Here is a 16,656-nt window from a genome sequence, read left to right as displayed (position 1 = left end):
TGTTACCAAGATATGCATAAAGTTAACAAATGTATACATACATAACCAAAACCCATGTGGTCAAAGGATATGAATAATCAGTTCTCAAAAAAATAAATTGCAAACTATTAATAATTTAGACTGCTTCAAATCACTAATAATAAAAGAAACGCAAATCAAAACCATTGTGAAGTTTCATTTCCCACCTCATAGTTTGTAAATAATCAATGTTGGAGGGATTATTATGAGTTAGGTACAATAGTATATTGATAGTAGAATCATAAATCAGCACAAATATTTTGAAAAACAATTTGGAATTATGCAAATAAAGTAACAAACATGTTCATACCCTCTTACCCAGATAATTCATTATAAGGTTTTTACTCTAAGTAAGTCATTGACAAGGAAAAAAATAAAATACTTAGAACAACTTGTTTTGATATAACAAAGAATTAGAAACAAGGAAGATGTTCGTTGATTGGTGAATGGTTAAAGAAATTGCAATATATGAATGTGATAGACAATTACTATGTTGTATAAAATGGCAAAAAATGATGATTACAGAGAAGCATTGAAAAACATCTACATAAATTGATCCAGAGTGAAGTAAGCAGAGTCAAGAAAGCAATATATACATGATTACAATATCAATAAAATTAAAATCTTTAAAAATAAAAAGTAAATGTTGCAAAATCATGACTTGAAAGAACATCCTTTTGTAGAGGCAGAAAGTTCATGAGTGTTGTATGTGGCTATATCTTCAGCTTTTTTGATGTTTTGAATAATTATGCTGATTTTTTTCTTTTTCTTTTTGTCTTTTGTTAACTACTACCTGCTATACTGGAGGTAACTGGTACCTCATGGGTAGAGCACTGGGCCTAGAGTCTGAAAGACCTGGGTTCAATCCAGCTGTGTGACCCTACACAAGTCATTTAATCCCATTTGCAAAGGAATAGTCAGACTTAAAGGGAAGAGAGTGTCAAAAAAGAAAGGGTAAAATTTTCAAGAGGTCAAAACAGGTGAGGATTGAGAAAAAGTCATTAAATTTGGTAACTAAAATCATCAGTAACTTTGGCAAGAACAATGTTTCAGTTAAATGATGAGTTCTGAAGTTAGACACAAAGAATTAAGAAGAGAGAAGAGAGGAAAACAAGTGGAGGCATTGATTGTAGACAGCCTTACAAAGGACCTCAGTCACAAACAGAAAAGATATAGGACAATTACTATCAGGGATGGTGGATCAGGAGAGGAATTTTTTGAGGATGGGAGACACGTGGGCATATTTGAAGACAGTAGGGAAGTAGTCAGTAGTCAGAAAGAGATTGAAGATTAGTGGGAAGTTGGGAATAATAGAGAATAAATTTGCTGGAAAAAACTTCTCTTGGCTTTTGTCCTCTACATAGCATTATAACGACAATGTCAGTATAAAATGAAGTGGTATTTTGGGGAAATGTGTAGCTTTGGGTAATTGAAAGTACTACTCAGCCTCCCAAATGTGATGGAAGCATCTTTCCTTCCCTCTGAAATAGGCAGAACTGATTATTTATAATGTCTGTCCTAAATAAAAGTTCTAATAAACCAATTCAATAGATTCCCATTCACATGTAGATTTAGGAAACATGAACTCTTTACTCACTTGGCTTTGTTTTGTTTTGTTTTTTTCTATGTGGATTCCTACTTTTGAATAATGGTATATCTCATCAGTATGAGACCGTTTAAGTTAGATCATGCCAAAAGTATGCATAAAATGAAATTGGAAAGACACCAGATAAATGAAACATATCTGCTACTGTTTCTATAGTGATCTATTCTTATCATCAATGATAATGGAAATATTTAATTCAGTACCAAACAGGTTATATGTGAAAGTAGAAACATCACTTGGGAAGAGACAATGTGATACAGTGAAAAGAGTTTGAGATCTGGAATCAAAGCACAGGGTTCAAATTCCAACCCATCTACTCATTAGTTGTATGAATTTGGGAATATGATTTTATCTCCCTGGTTCTCATCTTTCTGACTAATAAAATAAAAAGATTTGACTAGATGCTCTTTTTAGTTTATTCCAACTCTGCCTTTTGAAACTGCAAGTTTGACTTGCAGTCTTTTTGAAAGACTGAGAAAAATATATAAGAAAGTAATTTGTGCTGAATTAAACAATTTTTTTTCTTTTCCTTAAGCTTTTGCAAGGCAAATGGAGTTAAGTGACTTGCCCAAGGCCACACAGCTAGGTAATTATTAAGTTTCTGAGGCTGGATTTGAACTCAGGTACTCCTGACTCCAGGGCTGCTGCTCTATCCACTGACACCTAGCATCCCTGAATTAATTTTTAAAAGCACTAAAGAATTCATTTTTAAGCTATCTCAGAGAGAATCTTGAAAGAATGGGAAAGATAAGCAGAAGTCTTATTACCTAAAAGGGAATAATGGGAACAGGCACTTAGGTACCTACTTTTGCATCTCTATAGAAATATTTATGAGAATAGCTTATATACACATTAAGGATATACTTGATTAAAAGGTAAGAAGAGAGCAATCAGAATTTTGTTAATTATTTTCCACTGATGAATACATTTTAATGATCATACAGTTGTTACCAAACTGTAGAAGAAAGTTGTCAATTCTTTGGATAAGATCATATATCTTTCAGCCAATCAGGCAAGATCAGCCCAAGTCTACCTAGTACTTATTTCACTTCACTTGCCACTTGACTCCCCTTTTCTATGCTTTTGATCTCACAGTTTTTCTTATTCTTGACTACTTCCCTAAGACCCTTCACCAAGAGCATTATCTTCCATTTATAGCATTACCCCTATGGTATTAACTGTCTTTTATAAGATTGTTTAACTTAATGTTATGTTTTCACTGTACCAATTAGCAGTATAGCTCGAATAGAATTTACTCCTATCTTTTTTTTAGGTTTTTTTGCAAGGCAAATGGGATTCAGTGGCTTGCCCAAGGCCACAAAGCTAGGTAATTATTAAGTGTCTGAGACCGGATTTGAACCCAGGTACTCCTGACTCCAAGGCCGGTGCTTTATCCACTATGCCACCTAGCCGCCCCTGAATTTACTCCTATCTTACAATGAATCACAATATTACTGGAAAGCTGTTTTAAGAAGAAACACAGATGCTCACAAGCCCCAAGGATCTGATAAAGGCATTCATTGATAGAAGGATAGATGTGCCTATGGTGTGCAATATATAGTGTTTGGAACATAAAAGGTTTAAGATTTTCTGCCTATCAAGTAGCCTGCAATTTAATTGGGGATGCAAAGCAATTAGGCATAAGAAGTTGAATGATGATATGACAGTTCAATAACAATGAAAAAATAGAACAAATCATAATCTTAATAATAGTTAACATTTATAAAATACTTGCCATTTGCCTGGTGCTTTACAATTATTATTTCTTTTGGTCCTCACAATAATTCTGGGAAATAGGTGCTGATTTTTTTGTTTTTGTTTTTGCTTTTTACAGATTTCAATTTTACAGATGAGGAAACAGAGGTTAAGTGACTTGCCTAAGTCACACTGCTACTAATTGTCTGAGACCAGATTTGAACTCATCTTTTTGACTCCAAACCCAACACTCTATCCAATCACTTAGGAAAAAGAGATATATGCTTGTCAAATAAGTTATGTAGACAATAGACACTAACAGAGCAGAGTAGTAGAGAAAGCTGTAGGTTTCACTGGCCTGCTGGAGCATGGAATCCCAGCATGGAGCTGGGATTTCAAGACTAGATAAGACCTGGTTTGGTAGAAAAAAGAGGAAAAAATAGTTCAAGACCCAGGAAAGAGGTGGAAAAAGGCTCAAAGGAACTGTTCCGACCATTCTGGAAAGCAATTTGGAAGTATGCCCAAAGGACAAAAAAACTGTGCAAACCTTTTGACCAAGCAATATTACCCCCAGGTATGTATCTCAAAGAGATCTAAGAAAAAAGGAAAAGGACCTATATATACATATATGTACATATATATATATATATATATATATATATATATACACAAAAAAATATTTATAGCAGTTCTTTTGTAGTAGCTCAGAAATGGAAGGGATGCTCATCCAGTGGAGGATTAAATATGCCATGGTATTTGATTGTAATGGAATATTATTGTGCTATAAAAGAATACAAGCAGTGGGACAGCTAGGTGCCAGAGTGGATAGAACAATGGTTCTGGAGTCAGGAGAACCTGAATCCAACCTCTGATACTTGACAATCATCAGTTGTATAACCTTGGCCAAGTGACTTAACCCCAGTTGCTTCATCAAAAAGAAAAAGAAAAAGAAAAGAAATACAAGCAGGATGATTTCAGAAAAATCTGCAAAGACTTATATGAACTGATGCAAAATGAAGTGAACAGAACCAGGAAAATATTATATCCAGTTAAAGCAATACTGTTATGACAAAGAACTGATTTACAACTAATTAAACAATACAATAATCCAGGATAATCCCAGAGAACTGAATGCATGAATGATGAATAGATAATGATGAAACATACTATCTATCTCAAGAGAAAGAACTGCTTTTGCTAGAATACAGACTGAAGCATGCTATAGTTTGCTTTCTTTCATTCTTTTTTCTTTATTTGAATCTCCTTATACAAAATGACTAATTGGAAATGTTTTGTATGATTGAATTGCACGGATATAACCTACATCCAACTGTTTACCGATTGGGTAAAGGAAAGAGGAAAGGATAGATTTTGGAGCTCAAACCTTTAACAAAAGCTAAACATTGTTTTAACATGTAATTATGGGTACCTATATGTGTATGCATGCATCCATGTTTATATGTATGTATAAAGAAAAACCACAAAATTCGGAAACAGTTCTATGTCCATAAAAACCAACCCTTAAAAACCAAGATGTGTGAGTTTTTAAAAACAGTTTGTGTCAATATATTGAGAGTGAAATAAAGAATCCTAGATTCTCTAATCTACTTTCTGCCTCTACCTGTATGATTTTGAGTAAATTCCAACTTCTCTGGGTTTCTGAAACTTTGAAATGAGGATAATCTGCTTTATATCCCCTCTTAGCTTTCAGGTCTTGGACAATAATGCAAAAATTGAAGAATTTAAAACATCTCTCTATGCTAAGAGATTTGAAGTTTTGTTTCATTTTAAAATAACTATCTCTCTCCCTGTCTGATGGGATATGAGAACTTAGTAGTCACACAGTGTAATCAACCTCTAAGTCTTCCCTTGACAACTCAGAGCTGAATAAACCAAGAATGAAAGGAATACTCAGGAGGGGAAAAACAAAGTATAACTTCTCTTAATTTTGATCTAAGAGCTGTTGCCTTATCTGTAGCTTGTTATTTTTTTCAATATTCTCTCCTATTTTTCAAAGTAAGAGAGAATTTGAATGCTTTTGGTAAAAAAAATTGAAAGGGTAATGAATATTTAAGGTAGGGCTAGGTTCATTTTGGTTTTGTTGTTCACTTCTTTTAGTTGTGTTTGACCCTTTGTGACCCCATTTGGTATTTTTTTTTTTTTGGCAAAGAGACTAAGATGGTTTCTCATTTCTTTTTGCAGTTTGTTTTGCAGTTGAGGAATTGAGGTAAAAAAAAAAAGATGTGGCCTGCCCAGGGTTACACAGCTACTAGGTATTTAAAGATGAATTTGAATTCAGGGTTTTCTGACTTCAACATCAGTGTCCTATACGTTGCACCACCTGTTCTTGCCATTTCAGAAGTGCAATCAATGGCAGTGATTTTCTTTTTTTTTTAATGAGTAGATTTGTAGCATTAAGGCATATGTCTAGTATGGTATATGACTCCAAGAATATAGATAAGTTGAGTTTTGACAAAGATTAGTATGCAAATATGAATAATCTTTTTATGTGTGAAACCTAGGACTTGGAAAGGTAAATAAAAACATTATTTGGGACTTCTCAGTCAGGGTTCTTTACTTTTTTTGTTATGGACACCTTTGGTGGTCTGGTGAACGATGGACTTCTCCAAAGAATTTTTAAAGTAAGAAAATAAAATGCACAGGATTACAAAGAAACCAATTATATTGAAATAAAGTTATCAAATTTTTTTTTAAAGTTTGGTAATTCCAGGTGAAAAATGTAAACTCATTTACATTTTGAATTAGTTAAGTATATTTGGAAGGTCAGAATGTATTTTATACTCAAGTTCTTGATCTCATCTCTTACAGAGAGAAATGTAGCTTTGCTTTCTCATGAAAATTGATTATTAACTAGCTCTGTGAAAGATATGTTGATGTGGAGATTTTAAAAATCAATCCTTGGAAACACTCCATTTCCTGATCCTCCTTTTGCTCCCAGTCTCCCCACCCTTCCTTAACCCCTGGACCTTCAAACACTGAACCATCATGTTTTTCTTGTTTTCAGGATTCCTTCCCACCTCTCTGCTGAATTCTTGGTTGGTCTCAAACAGGAGGAGGAGGAAAAATACTAAATAAGAGCTAAACCTGTTTGGAAACAAGGAAAATGGTTAATGGAGCTCATTATCAGTTGTAAGTTCCTCAACAGCAGGAACTGTATTACTTTTTTATCACTGCATGCTCAATGTATCCTATCTTGTACCAGGGAAAATGAACCTGTCATTTACATAATGCTTTAAGATTTTTCTTTTCTTCTTTTTTCTTTTTGAAAAAGTTTGGAACAGCTAGGTAGTGCAGTGGATAGAATACTGTTCTTGGAGTCAAGAGGACCTGGGTTCCAATCCAGTCTCACACACTTGACACCTTTTAGCTATATGACCTTGGGCAAGTCACTTAACCCTGACTGCCTCACATCCACAGCTATCACCAGTCATTCTGATCCAAATCTGGCCACTGGAACAAGATGACTTCAGAGGAGAAAGTAAGGCTGATGATTTTGCCCAGCACCCCCTCACTCAAATTCACTTCATGTGCTTGCCATGGCATCATCTTTCTGATGCCATGGTCTTCTTCAAGAATGAAGGACAAACAACAATGGTTTTAAGATATTCTAAGTGTTTATAATACATTTTCTCTCATACTGTAGGTTTTGTTATTATGTCCATTGTTCAGCTCAGGAAGTTCAGTCTGAGAGAAGTTAAGTGATTTTACAGAAGTGGAATTTAAAACTACAACTGTTCAGACTTTTGGTCCAGTACTCTATTTTTTTATAGTGTGATGCCTCTTATCACAGGCACATAGTTAAAATGCATTTGAAGAAATTGCTTTGAATCAACATTTATTGAACCCTTTTGGTTGTTCAATTGTTTTAGTTATTGCTACTCTTTGAGACCCCATTTAAGATTTTCTTGATAGAGATATCGGAGTAGTTTCCTATTTCCTTCTTCAGTTCATTTTACAGATGAAGAACTGAGGGAAATAGAGGATTGAGCGATTTGCCCAGGGTTACTTGGTAAGGAAATTTAAGGATGAATTTAAACTCAGGTCTTCTGGATTCTAGGTCAGGTATTCTATCTATCTACTGTACCACCTAGTTGCCCTCCATTGAGCCCTTATAGTATGTTTTAGCATTATGTATATTAATTAATTATTGACATAAAATAAACCTTAAAATCTTTATGTCTTTTAGGATATATTCAATATAAACTATCAACCTTTTGTAAATCACTTTTTTGTATTATATGGCACTGAGCTCACAAGATTTTGAAACATTTTAAAAATTTTCCAACCTTTGGGCATCTAGGTGGTGCAGTGGATAAAATACTGGGTCTGGAGTCAGGAGGACCTGAGTTCAAATGTGACTTCAGACACTTAATAGTTACCTAGCTGTGTGATCTTGGGCAAATCACTTAACCCTCTTTCCTTGCAAAAACTAAAAAAATAACAATAATAAAAATTTCCAACCTTAAACCAAATTTATCATATTAGATATTAGTGTTACTTTGACAATGGCCCATTTTTCCAAGTCTAGTACTGATTATAAATATTGTTTTTAATTAGTTTTCAAACAGGTGAGCTCCCAGGTCATTTGAGCATGTTTACTTTCATCACTTGAAAAATTTCTTCACTTTTCATCACAGAGGGCCTAAGGCCATATAGAAGTATATCACCTCCATTTGGGAATTTCTATATTCTGGTACATTTTCTCTGTTCAGTCTAACAAGATATTTAACAGGTTCATCATTCTCTCAATAGGGACAAAACTTTCAGGCCTGCTGGAAATTTTTTTAAAATCCTTAAAGCATTTTGGGGGTTCATGCTTTATAGTCTGATGAAGATGCCCCAATCTTACAGGTTCATCTGGACTTTTTGACAATAGTTTTGGTCTATCTTTGAGTGAAAAAGGAGGGTTTATCAATAGAAATTATCTTTCTTTTTTTTTCTTTTCCAGTCTTCAAGATTCTAGTCTTTGTGTTGTCTTGCCCATTGCATGCATCCTTTCTTTCTGGCAACAGTTCGCAGCTGATTTTGTTTGTTTTACTGGTCTTCTTGCTGTTCTTTCATCTTTAAGAAGCCTGTGCTACATTGTTCAGGAATCAGTAGCATCTTCTCAAATTGACAGGTACCTCTGAAGATCTTGTTTTCTGAATATTGATTAAGTTGTTTAGAAGCAACAATTTGTCAGTTCTTGTAGCACTGTCACTACAATATTTCTAGCTTTCATTGAAGTGAACTCTTTAAGAGCTTTTTTTTGCATTTTTCTTTGGAACAATGCTTGTTCTTTAAAATTACAGGATGAAAAATGCAACAAAAGAGAACAATGAAACTGGAGCATAAAGTCCAGGACTGGACTGACAGAATGAATTAAAGATGGATAACCCAGTATAATCTGATTTCATCTGCTCAAGGTCAGATTTTCTGAGTCCTCCTAATATCAGTAGAAAATAATATGAGCATTCTGTCACAAAATAAAACATCAAAATTATTGCTTGCCACAAATAGTCCCTTACTACAGCAGGTTTTATGGGCATACCAAGGCATAAATCATAATCCTGACTTCCAAGGTTGCATAATCAAGTTAAGTAAACAAGACTTGTACATTTAAAAAGTAAGAAATAATACAGCCAGACCACTGCCTTTAATAATTTCTTTAGGTCTTAATTTCCCTATATGTAAAAAGAAGGGAGTAATACTCTTGGCTAAAGGAACAATTTAATAATGTTTGTTGATTGAAGGGATGAGTAAATGACACACAATCTCTATTTCATAAAGCTGAAAAATGTACAAATCTAAGTGATTTAAGGGTTCCTTAAAGTTTAAAATTCTATGAACTTAGGAAATGAATACTTTTTGAAAGGCTAACAACAAAGTCTGTTAGATATTTTGTGGTCTAGTGAATGCTTAGCACAAAATTGACTGGCATAGGTACATTTGGTTAATGATTTTTAAACTAGGATTACAATTCCATGAGCTTACTGTTTCACATCTATAGCAGCTTTTAACATGGTTCCTATCAATCAATCAATCTCCAAGTATTTATTAAACTTCTACTGCTATATTGCTAGGATTAGAAAGGCAAAAATTAGATGAGCCCTGCCCTCAAGCAACTTATATTCTATCAGTCCTAGAGGGGTGAGTTGAAATGACATGTTCACTTGTTAGGAGTTTTTTTTTTTGAGATCCTAGAATGATCCAGATATTTTTCTTTTACTTCAAGACCTGAAAACCCAGGATGGCATTAGATGAAGAAGGATATCATCTATAAAGAAGTTACTCCCCTGTTCAAAATTTTCATTGACTTGCTATTGGTCATAAGATTAAATATGAATTTATCAACCCGGTGTGCAAAGCCACCACTCTGGCTCCCATCTACCCAACCAGCTTTATTTCCAATAACAGAGCCTGAATGATTATCTCTAAGGATATTATAGATGAGATTCATGATTTAAGTGGGCAGTAGAGCAATCAAGGTCCTATTCAACCCTAAGATTATCTGTTTCTATGGTCCTGGGGACCTTTAGTATTGAAGAAATCAATCTGATAAGTGAATTCACAATGAAATTCTACTGATAGATACTAGCTTAATTTATTAATTCCTTCAGAGAATACATAAAGTAATTCTTAACCCAATGGAACAAATCATAAAAAGTAGAATTTTAGGTATCTGTTTAGAAGCTACAGATTGATAATTATTTCATGATGATAATGTGTGGGCCTTTTCTTTCTTCCTCAAATAAAACCCTAGAGACAACTATCTATTCTAAGTACTTATAGACCAACTCTAATATTTTATGTGCTGGATAAATAAATATACATGCATATATAATACATAAGATAGCTAAATTTGAGCACACACAGCATATGTAATTGCAAGTCTTGCTCTTTACCTAAATTTACCTGCTCTTTACCTCCTTTCCTTGGAACTCTGAATTTTCAATCAGAGACCTGAGTTAAAATCTTGATCCTGCAATTTATTATCTACATCATCTTGTATAAATTACCTGAATCTCAGATGCCTCATCTGTAATATCATGTAGTCAAATCTATAAGGTCCCTTTCAGCCCTAAATCCTGTGATCCCACATTATTAACACAGCTTAATTTAACAAACATTATTAAGCTCCTATTATATACAGATGGAAAGGGACTATGGTCTTTAGAGCACAAAAGCAAGGCAACTGATAATGCCTCTTCTTTAAAGTCATTTCCACTGATAAAATCTTCTGATAAAGTCATTTCCATTGATATATATGCATATATATGTATGTGTGTGTGTATGTGTATCAATCCCTGATATTGGACCATTTGACAATACTATTGTTACAAAAACATTCTTCTTTGAGTCTTCAGTAACTGTGGCTGTAGCAGCTATAGGAGCAATTGTCAAGCTGTAGTTTCACAGGGGTTGCTTTCTAAAATAAAGGTTGTATCCTTTCTAGGATAAAGTTTGAGCTCAAAGGAAGTCTGGTGATTTGGGGGGGGAGTGCACTGCTATTAGGGTCCTGGGGTATCTCCATTGGAGTTTGAAGTAAGTTACTGGTCAAAATAATGGGGGTTTGACTTGCCAAGTACATGTTGCCCCTCTCCCTTTCCCTCAGGATGCCTTGCTATTTCAGTTGAAGATGGCCTCATTGTTTCTATATGTGACAGTTAGTTAGCAGATGATGGGATGGCTAGTCCCTTTTCCACAAAAATCATTTCCCTGACTGCAAGAGCTGGATTGGAAGCAAGACCAGAATGGTCTGGGAGGTGTTGTCCCACTCAGGCTTGTACCTGGTGACATCTGGTGTGGCGATGAGAAAGGTGGGCCCCTTCTTCAGAGTGATTTTCCTCTCAAATGAATTAAGATGGAGTAATTCTTATTATTTAATTAATTATTTATGATGAGAGAGGGAAAGATCTCAAACATTCCCTGAATTTTTCTAGAATTTGGATGATAAGATTAACTATAGAAACAAATAAAATTTCAAGCTGAGGGGTGACCTACAAGTGGGGTGTTGGTCAGCCTCATCAACTTTGCTACACACTTAAAGGCCAAAAATTTTTATAGTACCATAAAAGGGGGTATGATTTTCAAAATATGCTTTGAAAAAACAAATGATTTATCCCAGAACTTAAAAAAGAACCCCTGTACATTGGAGACTTCTGGCCAAGATGGTGGAGAGAAGCCAGACACTGTCCTAAGGTCTCCTGGTTTTCCCTCAGAACAAATATGAATCAAGATTCTTGACAGAATTCAAATCCATAAAATCCAAAAAGAGCAACAGAGATGAACATCTACCAACAAGGTCTGTCTCATGGGAATACAGGTGAGCCAGGGGCAGAGAGCAGAGAGTGGGACAGTAGGGTGAAATCCAGGACTAACCTCAGAATAGGTGGGGAAGCTATTGGCTTTGTAATCAGGCAGGAGAGCTCCAATGAGGTCAGAGGGAGAGTTCCAGAACAGCAGCTAGACATCAATCTGGTTAGTTCCACTAGCCTAGAAAACCAGGGCTACATGCACCATATTTTCAACAGAGTCCACATGTTTCCAGTTGAGCTTCCCCGTCCCTGTGAGAGAAAGGGACTCTTCCCAGAGCAAACACAGTAATAACCTCCCCACCCCCTTAGTTTCAGGTGTGGACAGCAGATCTCTCTAAGTACTGAGTGAATAATGAGATTAACTATATAACCCAAGGACCCAGCATACATTTTTTCAAGGATAATTCAGACCTGCTGCTCCCTCCCCCAGGTTTAGGGAGTGGGCCAGAAATCAAGGTCACAAACACCCTAGAGAAAGTGTCTAGCACCGCCTAATGCCCCGCCCACTTGGAGTTACTAAGCCCAGTGAGCAAAACCTCTAGGATTTTCAAAACCAAAGGTCTGTGAACCAGCCCCTCCCCAGCACAAGATCCTAGGAAAATGAAGAAAGGCCAGCAAGATTGAGGGGAGTGTTCCACTGAAAACTACCAGGAAGACAAAGACCATAACTCAGAGGGCTAGACCTTCTGAGGAGAATGTGAATTGGTCTCTAGCCCAGAAAGACTTCTTAGAAGAGATAAGGAAGAAATTTAAAAATCAATTGGAGGGGAGGCTAGGTGGCATAGTGGATAAAGCACCGGCCCTGGAGTCAGGAGGACCTGGGTTCAAATCTGGTCTCAGACACTTAATAATTACCTAGCTGTGTGGCCTTGGGCAAGCCACTTAACCCCATTTTCCTTGCAAAAAAACCCCTAAAAATCAATTGGAAAAATTGGGAAAAGAAACTCAAGAGGAGTTTAAAAGTCAATTGAAAAATTGGGGAAAAACCCAAGGGAAAATTAATACCTTACAAGAGAAAAATAACACCTTTCAATAAGAAAAAATCCTTAGAAAATACAATTAGCAAGTGCAAAAGGAAAATAATTCTCAAAAAAACACAATTGGACAAAGAAAACTCCTTCAAAAATAGAAATGACCAATTGGAAAAGGAGTTGTTCAAGGTAAATGAAGAATATTCTTCTCTAAAAAAAAAGAATGGAATCTGTGGAAATTAATGACTTCATGTGACAACAAGAATATTTTAAACAAATCCAACAAATTGAAAAAAATAGAAGAAAACATAAAATAACTCATTGGCAAAACTGCTGACCTAGAGAATAGACCCAGAGGAGACAACTTAAAAATCATTGTACTTCTTGAACACATTGAGGATAATTAAAAAAAAAAGGCCTGGACTCAATATTTCAGGATCTTTTGGAGGAAAATTGCCCTGATATAATAGAACCAAGGGCAAAATAGTTACTGAAAGCATACATCAATCCCCTCTTGAAAGGGATCCCAAAATGAAAATACCAAGGAATATTGTGGCCAAATTCCAGAATTATCAGATTGAAGAGAAAGTCCTGCAAGCAACTAGAAAGAAATAATTTAGATGCCAAGGACCCACAATAAGGATTGCATAAGAAATGGCTGCATCAACATTAAGAGTTCAAAGGGCCTGGAATACAATATTCTGAAAACAAAGGAACTTGGAATGCAGCCAAGAATTCATTATCCTGCAAAACTGAGCCTTCTCTTCCAGGGAAAAAGATGGACATTTAATGAAATAGGAGACTTCCAACTTTTCCTGATAAAAAGATCAGAGCTAAATAGAAAATTTGGACTTCAAACAGGAGACTCAAGAGACACCTTTGAAAATGGAAAAAAGGGAAAAAAGAAAAATTGCTATCCAATAAAATGAAATTGGTAATATCCCTACCCAAGAGAAAGATTCTCATAACTCTTGATAATAATGGACACTCATGACTTTTCTGTGATGCAGATAGAATGATTTGAAAACAATATCTCCTTAAAAAGGGGGGGACAGTGAAGAGATGGAAGGATGGAGGAAATTGAATAAGGTAAATAATATTACATGAAGAGGTACCAAGGACCTATTGCAATATTGCAAGGGAAGAAGGGAGGAGCTGAGAACTGCCTGAATCTTACTCTCATCATATTTGACTCAAAGAAGAATTAATTTAGACACACACAGTTAAGTTAAAAAAAACTTATCTTATGGGGCAGCTAGGTTGGTGCAGTGGATAGAGCACCCACCCTGGAGTCAGGAGGACCTGAGTTCAAATTCAGCCTGAGACACTTTATTTCCTGGCTGTGTGACCTTGGGCAAGTCACTTAATCCCATTGCCTTCAATAAATTAAAAGAAATTTAAAAATAGAAACTTATCTTACCTTTCAAATATTAAAAGGGGGAAGGGGAGGAAAAGGGGAACTAACAGAAGGAAGGAAAGGAAGAAGGGGCAAAGGGAAAGGGGAAAGATGGGGAGGGGTGGATAAAAGGGGCAAACACACTGAAGGAGGTGGTATTCAGGAGCAAAATACCGAAAAATACAAACAGAGAGAAGATAGCATGGAGGGCAATAAAGAATTAGTAATTATAACTTTGAATGTGAATGGGATGAACTCTCCCATAAAATGTAAGTAGATAGCAGCGTGGATTAAAAATCAGAATCCCACAATATGCTGCTTACAAGAAATTCATCTGAAGTAGAGAGATACAAATAGAGTAAAAGTAAAAGATTTAAGCAGATTATATTTTGCTTCAGCCAAAGTGAAAAAAGGCAGGGGTAGCCATACTTATCTCAGACAAAGTAGCACTAAAATAATCTCACTAAAAGAGATAAGGAAGGAAACTATATCCTCTTAAAAGATACCATAGATAATGAAGTAATTTCAATACTAAATATGTATGCACCAAGTGATATAGCATCCAAATTCTTAGAGGAGAAACTGAATGAGTTACAGGAAGATATAATCAGTAAAACTCTATTGGTGGGAGATCTCAACCTCCCTCTCTCAGATTTAGATAAATCTAACCACAAAATAAACAAGAAGGAAGTTAAGGAGGTAAATGCAATGTTAGAAAACCTAGACATGCTAGACCTTTGGAGAAAATTGAATGGGGATAGAAAGGAATATACTTTTTTCTTTAGTACATGGCACTTACACAAAAATTGACCATGTAGGCCATGTTGACTTGGTGTTGGTCCAGTAGTTACATTTATGGGCTGGACTGTCTTCTGCCAGGCTGGAACAATATGGTTACCTTCTTTGTGCTGAAGAACAAAGCAAAGATGCTCAGCCTGGGCCTGGACACTCAGAAGTCACCTCCAGGCCAAGTGGCTAATGCATTGAAGATTGCAATTGATATTGGATATCGCCACACTGACTGTGCCCATGTCTACCAGAATGAAAGTGAAGTGGGTCAGGCCATCCAAGAGAAGATCAAAGTGAATGTTATCAAAAGGGAAGATCTCTTCATTGTTAGCAAGCTGTGGTGCACCTACCACAATACAAGCTTGGTTAAATCAGCCTGTCAGAAAACTCTGAGTGACTTGAAACTGGATTACTTGGATCTCTACCTTGTTCATTAGCCTACAGGATTTAAGAGCAGAAAGGATCATTTCCCACTGGATAACAAGGGCAATATGGTTCCCAGTAACACAAACTATGTGGACTCATGGATGAGCACAGAAGAATTGGTGGATGTGGGATTAGTCAATGTCACTGGAGTCTCCAACTTCAACCACTTCCAGATTGTAAAGCTCTTGAACAAGCTGGGGCTGAAGCATGAGCCAGCAGTTTACCAGATCGAGTGCTATCCCTATCTCACCTAAGAGAAGCTGATTGCATATTGCCAGTCCAAGGGCATTGCAGTGACAGCCTACAGTCCCCTTGGTTCTCCAGATTGGCCATGGGTCAAGTCAGAGGAACCTTCTCTCTTGAATGACTCTAGGATCCAGGCCATTGAAGCAAAGCACACACAAAAAACCACAGTCCAGGTTCTGATCAGGTTTCACATCCAGAGACAAGTGGTTGTGATCCCCAAGTCAGTCACCTCAGCTCAAATTGCTGAGAACTTTCAGGTGTTTGACTTTGAGTTGACTGATGAGGAGATGTCAACTATACTCAGCTTCAACCAAGACCGGAGAGTCTGTGCCTTGTACAATGCTGTTACTGACAAATATTACCCCTTTAACACCCCATTTTGAAGTGTTGACTGGTTGCTGTGCAGGGTCTGATGACAGTCTCCTGATGCTTTCAGTTGTGCTTACTTACCATGGCAAGTTGTGTCTCAGCTTATTCAAGTAGCTCCTGATTTTCTGGACCTTCTTTCTTGCCCAGCTAGGAGGAATCCAGAATGACTACCTCCTCCCTAGATGCCTCCCCAGATGGACTCTGTAAACTAGAATTATTTTCTTTTAGTAACTAGTAGATTTCATCTGCTTGAAGTTGTAAACCTAACTTGTTGCTTTAAGTTAAAAGAATATCTTCCACATTAAAAAAAATTGACCATGTACTAGGGCATAAAAACCTTATAATCAAGTGCAGAGAATCAGAAATAGTGAATACCTCTTCTCTGATCATAATGCAATAAAAATCACATGCAATAATGGGCCATGGAGAGGCAGACCTAAAACGAATTGGAACCTAAATAACCTCATTTTAAAGAATGAATGAATCAAACAACAAATTATATAGAAAATTAATAAATTAATCCTAGATAATGACAATAACGAGACATACCAAAACTTATGGGATACAGCCAAAGCAGTTATTAGGGAATATATTACATTTTTAACTTCTTACATGAATAAAATAGAGAAAGAGGAAATCAATGACCTAAGCATACAACTAAAAAATTAAAGAAAGAACAAATCAACCCCCCCAATTAAATACCAAATTAGAAATTCTAAAAATTAAAAGAGAAATTAATAAAATTGAAAACAAGAAAACTATTGAACTAATAAATAAAACCAAGAGTTGGTTTTATGAAAAAAAATTAAATTGATAAACCTC

The 16,656-nt window shown here is 35.8% G+C and overlaps 1 pseudogene; it reads left to right on the top strand.

Moving 5' to 3' along the window:
- Positions 1-14,894: 14,894 nt before the first annotated feature.
- LOC141523784 (aldo-keto reductase family 1 member B1 pseudogene) lies at positions 14,895-15,848 on the top strand (annotated as a pseudogene).
- Positions 15,849-16,656: the final 808 nt, after the last annotated feature.

This window comes from Macrotis lagotis, chromosome 1 (genome assembly GCF_037893015.1).
Source record: "Macrotis lagotis isolate mMagLag1 chromosome 1, bilby.v1.9.chrom.fasta, whole genome shotgun sequence".
In the NCBI taxonomy this organism is placed as follows: domain Eukaryota; kingdom Metazoa; phylum Chordata; class Mammalia; order Peramelemorphia; family Peramelidae; genus Macrotis; species Macrotis lagotis.
The sequence above is the reverse complement of the archived record's forward strand: the minus strand, read 5'-3'. Positions and strand labels throughout refer to the sequence as shown.